Source organism: Gracilinanus agilis, chromosome 2 (assembly GCF_016433145.1).
Source record: "Gracilinanus agilis isolate LMUSP501 chromosome 2, AgileGrace, whole genome shotgun sequence".
Taxonomy (NCBI): Eukaryota; Metazoa; Chordata; class Mammalia; order Didelphimorphia; family Didelphidae; genus Gracilinanus; species Gracilinanus agilis.
Genome location: NC_058131.1, coordinates 407,786,384 through 407,796,565, shown reverse-complemented (window position 1 = coordinate 407,796,565; position 10,182 = coordinate 407,786,384). Strand labels below are relative to the sequence as shown.

The 10,182-nt window shown below is 39.5% G+C and overlaps 1 protein-coding gene across 1 annotated transcript in view; it reads left to right on the top strand.

Moving 5' to 3' along the window:
• Window positions 1–207: 207 nt before the first annotated feature.
• SYNE3 (spectrin repeat containing nuclear envelope family member 3) overlaps window positions 208–10,182 on the top strand; it is a 137,527-nt gene continuing 127,552 nt past the window's right edge. Inside the window, exon 1 of the mRNA XM_044664583.1 lies at window positions 208–254. The gene's annotated coding sequence lies outside the window, so the exon portion shown is untranslated. The remainder of the gene's footprint in view (window positions 255–10,182) is intronic.

Genomic DNA, 10,182 nt, shown 5'->3' with positions numbered 1-10,182 from the left:
GGCTGGGTCTCTCGCCATGATAAGCAGAAGAGGACGGATTTAAGGAAAAGATCTAACAAATTTGCGGGTTCCGTTCCAACCCTACGCTTGCATCTCCCCCTTCTAAAAAAAAATGGGGAGGCGGAGTTGGGGGAGGGCTGGAATGGGGGGGCGGGGTGTTCTAACCCCACCCTCTTTCCTGAGCTGGCATTCCTCCCGGGAGCTTTCTTACGAGCTGTCACCGGTACCCCGCGCTCTCTCCCTGCTGGCCCCAGGTAGTGTGAATGCCCTCTGGGCGAGGGGTCCTCGGGGGTGTTGGTGTAGGGGTCTGAGGTGGAGGGTGAGGGAAGGACCAATCCCGCTGGGATAGACAAGGTGGGCTGGAGAGCTAATGGTGATTTCGGAACAATCTCGAAGTTCAAAGCTAAGTCCGTCCCCGGACCTGGGGAGTCCCCGGGATTGTGCCAGGGGCTCCCATTGGGAGAGCTCGGGAAGGCTGGCCTGGGGCCTCCCTGCCCTCCGCCTTAGCCCCTCTCCAGCTCTGTGAAACACCGGCCCGGGACGACAGAGTTTTAATCTCGGCTCTCTTGCCTTCCCCTTGTCAGTTTGTGTTTTTTATCTGCGTGAGTTTCACTCCACGTTTCTGTGACGGTGTGTGTTTCTAGCTGGCTTTCTGAGTATGTGTGGTAGAGAAAAAGAAAAAACAGAAGTGAAATATCAGCTCAAGAGGCAGTGACGGTTGTGCCCGTGACGTGCCATCTGTGGGCTGTGTGGCGGCTGGCGCTTATTTATAGTTTAAATTGAAATACGCCTCCCTCCCCCTCTCGCCTTCCCCAGTTATGAGTAGGGAAGTTACTAGTTATTCTCTGTAAATCAACCAATATGTAACGAATGCAAAAAACAACGGAGTGGTCAAGGGAGCAGAGCCACCCAGGGGCTTAATCTTAAAACTCACAGATGGATCTTAAAACTCAACCCTGCTAACTCAGGCTGTTCCCTATAAACTGAAAACACACTAAACAGTCCCGTGGAAGTACCAGACCCTCCCAAATTTGTTCGGTGTCTCAGGGCTCTGCTATCCCCGAACTCCCACACTCCTACCGCAAATCCTCTTATTTGTGGCTCAGCGATTGGGATCCGAATTGATGCCACCTCCCACTTCCCGCTCAAATTGGCGCATCTCTTGTCTGCCCTCTCCTCTGATATTTTAAATTGGAGACTACGGATGTCTTCAGGTATTGTGCATGTTTTGTTCATGGTGTTCCACACGTTGGAGCTCTAAGAAGGGCTTGGAGGCTCTCCAAGAGGAGAATATTAGAAAGAATATTTGGTTTGGAAATTGGAAGACTTGGGTTCTCCTCTTGGTTCTGTCATTGCCTACTACTGTAACCTTGGACAAGTTACTTCCTCTCTGTGGACCTTAAGTTTCCTCATCTGTAAAATAAGGAGGTTGGGCCCAGAAGGCCCAGTTTCTCAAAGTGCTTTCAAATCTAAAATTCACTGATCTTAGGTATTTTTCCTAAGGGCCCTCTAGCTGCAAAATGCCAGGATTCTAGAATCTGACACAAAACATAAATCTTTCAACCCTGAAGGGTTAACAAAAAGTAAGTTTTTCCTCTGTTGTCTTTACCACCCTTTCCAAGCCAAGGGTCTTCTGACTCACACTAAGAATACTCTTGAGATTGTAGGGAAGCCAGCCCTGAGCAAGTGACTGGTGGGAGAGGGTGGGGATGGCAGGAGGAAAAACTGTTGGAAAACAGTCTGCATTCCAGAAAAAAAAGGGAAATGTGTCTACCACTGTTGAGGAAACAGTTTAGTTATGGTCTGTCAGATTTTTTTTTTAAAGTATTTTTTTGGTGAGTGGGTGATGGGAGCATGGACAATGGGTATGATTTTCCAAATTTCCTGTAACCTTGCACCAAGATGGAAAGAACACCCTGTAACATACTTCTTTATTTCCCATTTGGGACAGCACATTCCACTACCAGGAGGACATATTCTGGATTTGCAGCTGTGCCAAGACCCTTAATACAGTGGCATCAGCTTTCATTATGGGAGGCCCTTGTTAGATCCAGCATATCTCCTCTTGTAGTGTTTGTGGGGGATGGAGACTCATTTGGCAAGACTTTTCCTTAAAATTGTATTTTATAGCAAATTCCTTAGAGAAGTCTTGTGACTGACACTATTCATTTTTAAAAGGTAATAATGAAAACATATACACAACAGATTTAGTCTTTTCCTCCTGAAGTGTCTCAGCCAGTTTGGGTTTATAGTTGACTTTGCAGGCCTGCCTTCTTTTTATAAAAATGCATCAGGGCTCATGTTTTTTGCATGGTTCTCAGGCATGTGCCTGAGGCATGTTTTGCCTAGTGTATGGACAAGGCTTCTGAGCTCCTCACAGTCTCCTCCCTTCATTGCTATGCAGAGACACGGGCAGGGTTGCTAAGATGCTTGGGGATCCCTTGTTTAGTGGCAATGGAGGCTCCCTTCTGAATTAACTCAAAGAACCAGATCAAATGGGTTTGGGAAATAAAATTCACTTCCAGATCACAGCAGGATCGCCATGTGGGTACCAGACAATAAAATAATTTCATATCATATAGAGCATATATTTAGAGCTGAAAGGGACCTTGAGATAATTTTATCTGACTTCATGTTACAGTGGAGAAAACTCACAAGGACACAAAAGGCTTTTAGCATGTTAGTTACAGAACTAGGATTCAATCCCAGATCTTCTGACTCCAGACTTCTAACTATACCATGCTATCAGCACTAGTCCTAATGCTTTTTGGCTAACAGGGAGAAACTTAGACTTGTTAGAACTAGAAAGGATTTTCACTAAAGATCTTCCTCTTAAGGTAGGATTCTGAGGTCCAGCATAGTACTCAAGAGTATTTTAGAGTCGTAAAGATCCTTAGGGATGGTCTTTTATGATTAACATCTGACACAATTTTACAGAAAGAAATTGAGACCCAGGAGATTAAGTGATTTACAGAGCTGGAATTTGAACCCACATCCCTGACTCAAAATCTAGTGCATGTTTTATGGTACAGTGGGAAAGCTCATTTTACCAAGTTAATTACAGAAGCAAGATTAGCTGGAAAGGGCCTAGGTCTCAGGACTTCTGGATTTTTTCCACTATGAATGAACATTGCCATTGATGATGATTCTTAAATACTACTTCATAATTAAATTGACTGGGGCCATTGTAGATGGTCAAATAGAAAGAATTCAAGGTGGGGGAAGGCACTTAAATTCTGTGATTTTAAAATTCTAGGTATTAGGGCAGATATGCTTATCTTAAAGATGGACCAACCAAAGTACTGAGAGAGGAGTTTTAAGGGACCTTAGATTTCTTATCTCTAAAATGTCTGGGTTGGGCTTGATATCCTGTGCTTCCAGGAGAGTTGAATGATTTGCCCAAGGTCACAGGGCTAATTAGCAGAGGAGCCAGGATTAACACCCAGGTCTCCTATCTGACTGTCTACCATATAGCTTTCTAAGGATTATTGTAAAAATAAGACCATATTTTTTAAATGAAAGTAGTAGATAGTCATTATTACTATTTTAAAAATATGAGTTATGCTTATTATAATGCATATGATTGTATAGCCTGAGATAATTAGAGACCATAATACAAAACACTTTCATATCATGAATCCCAGGTTACATCAAGCACCTGCTTTATGCGGTGCATTATGCTGGCTTCTAGGGTAGAGTAAACCTTTAGACGACATGATTATTGCCTTTATGAGTCTGGTGCTTAAGCAAAATAAGGTGATATATACAAATATAATTCAAAATGGCAAATGTATTGAGGAGGCACAAGTTTCTATGTGAATCCAGAGGGAAAAGATAATTACAGATATGGATTTTCAGATAGACAATATCAGGTGATGCTTCCTGGTTGTTAAGCTATAAAGGAATTGTGGGAAATCAATTGTAGAAAAAGTGTGGAGGGAAAATATTCCAGGCACAAGGAACAGCATGAACAAAGGTGGGAAAGGGCAGTGACTGAGGGAGAGGAGAGAGAGAGCAAATTAGTCAGGTTGATCTATAGATTCTAGAGTCTAGACAATAGTTTCATCTAAATGGAAAGAATTATGAGGTAAGGCTAGCAAGTAGGGTAGTGCTTAATATAGACTTGAATACCAGAATAAATTAGAAGTTCATTGAGATTTTTGAGGAGAGAAGTAACTGAGGGAGAAAACCTAGGAAGTGGTTTTAATTTTTTTAATCATGTACTCTTCAGCAAAAAAAAATAGTTGGAACATGTACCCCTATGTTTGTATATTTACTTATTTATAAACTACATACTTGTATCATTACACTAATAATTATGTATGGTATAAAAACTTGCATAATTAAAAGGACAAAATAACATGAAATAACATTTTGAAAACAATATTCTATATTTATTAATGGCATTTTAAATGAGAGTCATGTGAGTGTACATATTTCATTATTCTTTAAAATCTTGGTTGATTGCTTTGTGGTACAGCAATGAGAAGGTCTGGTTCTAAGTTTAGTTTTTAAATATTTGATTGAATTGTTGTGATCAATGGAAAAGATGTATTTGAAAGACACATAGCTCCAAATGGAAGGTGTGTGCATCAGCTGTGCTTACTAAATCATGATAATCATTTTCAATTTCTATCCACCAATCATGCAAAGATTTGTATTGAAATATGCTTAATTTCTGTTTTTCCTGAGATCAACTGTAGATGAATAAATAGATGTATCTATATTTTAAACAAGTCATTTCAAATTTGGAAGATTTTTTAATGGGTTAGAAAATTCTGATTTGGAGATTTTTAAGCATACAGATCTGAGAGCTTTTGTAGATGATTCACTTGCATTGTTTTCAGCTACCTAGAAAATGAGTATTCAGAAGAAGAGGGTGGTGGACAGTGTCAGATGCTGCACAGACTATCAGGAAGGATGAAAACTGAGAAAAGACCATTAGATTGGCAATTAAGAAAGTACTTGTAACTCTCAAAAAAAAAAAAAACCAAACACCAGTTTCATTTCAGAGATGAGTCAAGGATAAAGAGAATTTTGAGAATCAAAGACAGTCTGATGGTGTCCTTAAGGGAAAGAGGGCTGGGTTTAGGAGGAAAGCTAATTCAATGAGATACACACAGAGATAGCAACCTGTCCATGACTATTCATCCAGTGCTAGTTGCCTTTTCCCACCTCCACACATCCCCTCAAAAAAGCAAAAAGTAGGGGAGCTTTACTGAGTGGTACTAACTCAGAGAGCAAAGCCCACCTGCTGAGGCATGTGTGGCAGCCTTGACATAGTCTCGGGGGATGGGGGAGAGGAGGAGGATGGGCATTTTGCTTGTTCAGCTGCTGCTGGTGCCTGGATCTTGTTTTGTTGTAATTGCCCTCAGGGGACAACGCCAGGCTCCGGAGAAGCCACTGGTGGAGGAGCTGACTTGGGGAAGTTTTGATCTTTGACTATATTGGAGACAAGCCCAATATAATTCTGGGGGATGAGGGGGAGAAAACAACTCAAGTTCTCATTGACTGGTTGATCACCACCACCAACCCACCCTTCAAGCTTCAGCTCCTTTTAGAAATCACCAGTATCAAGAACAAATTGAGAGGGGAGGCAAGAGTAGTAGTGGGAAGACCTACGTGTGGTACTAACAAGGGTCTAATGTGAGGTTGTGTACAAAGAGCTCTGATAGTGGGATTAGAGATGGGTAGATGCGAGCAACACTGAAGTTCAAATATAGCTTCATTTACTAGCTGTGTGACCTTGAGCCAAGTCATTTTACAGTAGTAACATCAGTTTCCTCATCTGTAAAATGGGAATAAAATTTTATGCAGAAAAAATTAGATATTTGCAAAGCTCTTCATAAACCTTAAAGTGCTATGTAAATCCTAGCTATTATGATTAGAAATCATTTTTATTGCTATTATTATTATTTGATATGACTTGTTAACTTTCTGAATATAAGTGAGAAAGAAGGAAGAATCAAGAATAAATCTCGAATTTTGAACTTGGGAGAATGAGTGAATGACTGACAAGCCAAAAGCAGAGCTAGTAAAGACAGGAGGAACAAACTTGGAAGAAAAGAGAAATACAATTTTGGTCAAATTCTAGCTGAAATGTCGGTAGAGATGCCCTGTAGGCAGTTAGAGATGTGAGTCTGGCAATAGTTTTGGAAGTCAGTGGCATGAAGTGGTGGTTGAAACCTGAGACACCCTGGAAAGAGTGTAGAAAGGATAAAAGAGGGCAAAGAACGAATTCTCAAAATTTTCTAATAATTCAAATAAAATTTTCTAGAATCTAGAAAAGGATGGGATATCAGTGATGGAGAGAAAAGCATCAATGAAAGACATAAAGAAGGAAAGTCTATCAGATATTTATTGCACATTTCTTAAGGGCACAGAGCCAGGTTTTTTTTTTTTTTTGTTTGTTTGTTTGTTTGTTTGTTTTGTTTTGACCAGATTAGTGAATTCATCAGTAAAGGCCAGGAGCCACCTCTGCCAATACAGATTGGTACCAGTTAGGGCAATTTATAACCTTAAAGAGTTTCCTGAGGCACTGGGAGATTAAGTGAATTGCCCAGGGTCACATAGTCAGTATGTGTTAGGAGCAAGACTAACTGAATGCCTTCCTCCTTCCAAATGTAGCCCTCTATCCTCCATGCTGTGTCTCAGGTGTGTGACACCTAGGAGACAAAGATGAAAAACAGCACAAATTCTGTTTTCAGAAAGTTTAAGATTTAGTAAGGGGGTAATATACTTACACAAATAAGGATGATATAAGGTAGAAATTTGAGGAAGAAGAAATCATTTTTGACTGGAGGGAATACCAGAATAGTGTAATCATCTGAAGCCTGGAATGGAGAGAGTCTCCAGAAAGAGAAGCTGATTAACAGGTTTGAATACCCAAAATATGAAAGAGAAGTCAATGATCTCATTCAGTTCTCATAATGCAGCATTGAGGATACCAGCACCAGCACTAACACAGACACAACCCATCCATATCCTAGCATCCCATGCCATTCCTGTCCACATCTTTGCAAAAAAACCCAAAACACATTCTATTGTGTAAACATTAGCTATTTTGATGATGATGTTGATGATGATGATGATGATGATGATGATGATAAGTGTGACTTACATAGTCTTAGTTCCTTACTTACAAAATATTTTCTTATCATGTATCCCAAGATGCCATCAGGCATGCCTACTGCATCCCATATACTCACTTATGCTAACTTCTGGGCAGCTAGGTAGCACAATGGATAGAGTGTTGGTCCTGGAGTTAGGAAGATCCATCTTCCTGAGTTCAGATGAGGCATCAGACACCAACTGTGTGACCCTGAACAAGTCACTTAACCCTGTTTGCCTCACTTTCCTTATCCATAAAACGAACTGGAGAAGGAAATGGCAAACCTCTCTAATATCCTTGCCAAAAAAAACCCAAAAGCAGTCAAGAAAAGCTGGGCAGATTGAAACAATTGAACAACAATCAGAGTGCTAGTCTCTGGGGAGAAATTAGTCCCTACATTTAAAAAGCTCATAATTAGTAAGATGTGACACTCAAATAGCCATAATTCATAATGATAAATGTGTCAAGCTACAGATTTTCCTCTGATTCTTTTAATATTCTCTGTGTATCAGGGCAACATCTGAGTTGTCTATCCCTAGGTAGTATGTGTTTCGCAGCTATTGCTACATGATTGGATCTCCTTCTTTGGTGGTAATACATGTCCTTGATGTTTTGTCTTTTATACCAATGGTGTCAAACTTAAATAGAAACAAAGGCTAACAGTCCATATGTAATGATCCCTGAAAAATGCATATTGATTTATCTGAGTATTATTATATTTCTATTTTGTTAAATATTTTCCAAATAATCTCGTTCTGGCCACACTCAGGTATGTTGCTGGCTACATGGGTTATGTGTTGGACATCTATGTTTTGTATAATTCTTTAGAATATTATTTGTTCTATTCAGTGACTGAACTGAGAGTCAGGGTAATTGGGTTCTAATCCCAGACTTTCCACTACTTACTTTGGGAAACTTTAGTCAAATCCCCTTCATTTCCCCATTTTCTTTTTCATAAAGGGAAAGAGTTGGACTAGAGGACTTCTAAGAATGTTTCTCCTAAAATGCTGAGATCCTTTGATGCTATAATTATTAAAAATTACTCACTTCGGGGTTCATTACAGATTGCTCTACAGTACAAATCCTCCGTAATATCTTCTAACATTCTTAAATTCCTTTAACTGGTTAAGACCTATTTAGCAGGAGAATATCTAAGCACCAGGAGCCTTGACTGACACTTTAGGAAAAAATAGTCCCAGGATCTGTCCTATTGGATATCATTGTTAGCACTAACCTCATAGCTCACATTTAGATAGTACTTAAATGTTCATAGAGCTTTTCCCTCATTACTCTGTGAAGTAAGGATAATTGGCTTTAATACCAAGAAGACATTCTCCCTAAACTGGTGTGGTGGTAGCAGAAGTTATTCTTCTAGGTTATGTCAGTGGTGTGACTGACCACCATCTCAATCAACTGACCATCAACTGACCACGTATCTCAATTCTGGGTTCACAAAATATGAACTATGTGCTCAGATTTCCACCCATGTAAAAAGGTATTCATTGGCTAGAAAAATGCAGTCAGTCTTGGCTATTCCATCTGTTTGATCCTGTACCCTTCACAGGCCCACACACTATATGTGTCAAGACACATCTATAATATGAGAGGACATTATGATTTTCCACTCTGTGTGGCTTCTCACTTTCTGGGACTTGTGTAGATTTTTTACTACAGTGATAATTCTAATGAATGAAAATAAGCACAGATAACTACCATTTCAACAGTGTTTTTAAAGTTTACCAAACACTTTTTTTACAACAGCCCTATGCGGCAAGTCAACAAGCACTTGTTAAATACTAGTGTTGTATTAATGCAATAGTTTTGTGTTAAGTCAAAGAAATCTAAAAATTATGCCTGCCATTAAGGATCTTATATGCCAGTGGGAGAGACATCATACAAGCAACTATTCATACAAAAAATGTATACTGAGTAAGTTGGAGATAATCTCAGAAAAAAAGGCTTAGGTTTAGTGGGAGAAGGAATGGAGATAGGCAAAGGTCTCCCTGAAGAAGGTACGTTTTGAGGTGAGTCATGAAGGAAGCCAGGAAGTAGAGATGAAGAAGAGAATTCCAAGTAAGTGTGAGAAGCAGCCAGTGAAAAGGTGCAGACAGGAGAAAGAATCCTATTTGAGGTATAGCAAGAAGATCATTGTTACCAGATCATAGAGAATAGTAAATTGTAAGAATGGGAAGGAAGGGAGGAAGAAAGGGAGGAAGGAAGAGAGGAAGGAAAGTATCATTGCTGTTAAAGGCTTAAAAAACTAAACAGAGGATTTTGTATTTGATCCTAGAGATGATTGGGAACTACTGGAATTTATTGACTAAAAGAGGGATAAGGGCAGATCTTTGTTAGGAAGATCACTTAGACTCCTAAGTAGAGGATGAACTTGAGAAGCCAGAAGTTTGAGTTAGGGGAAACCAACCAGTAGCTATTGCAATAGTCCAGAAGTGAAATGATAAGGTGCTAATACAAGTCTCATTAGCACCATTTTACAGATTAGGAAATGGAGATAGGTCCAGAGAGTGGAAGTTAGTTGCACAACTAGGCATCATATCCTTCAGAAAGTGCCATTAAAATGAATGAGTATTTTTTTAAAAATAAGGCTCCTAAAATCACAGAGAATACAGACTCAACCAGAACTCAAAACAAAAGGAGGAACAATTAAAAGATATAGATACAGCACTTGGCACATTCTTAAGTCTTGGTAGTCAGAAATGCTAGCTGAGTACAAGAGTAAAAACAAATGTTCGCACTCTCATTCTTTTAGAGTAGAATCCTGATACTACTGGACAGAGATAAGGGAAAGTGAATGGGAAATAGCATTTGTTAATATTTGTATTTATCATTCACTGTCCATGATAAGATCCAGAATAGTACTTTAAAGGAGGTCTGTTTTTTGATGTCTTTCCATTTTTTATAGTGTAAGTCATTAAAGAATACTTGAGCACTGGACCAAAAACCATTAGCTACCTGAGTCTAGTGAAGAGGTTCTTGACCTGCAATCTGTAAATATGTTTAAACTTTTTTTGATAGCTATATTCTAATATAACTGGTTTCTTTTATAATCCTAT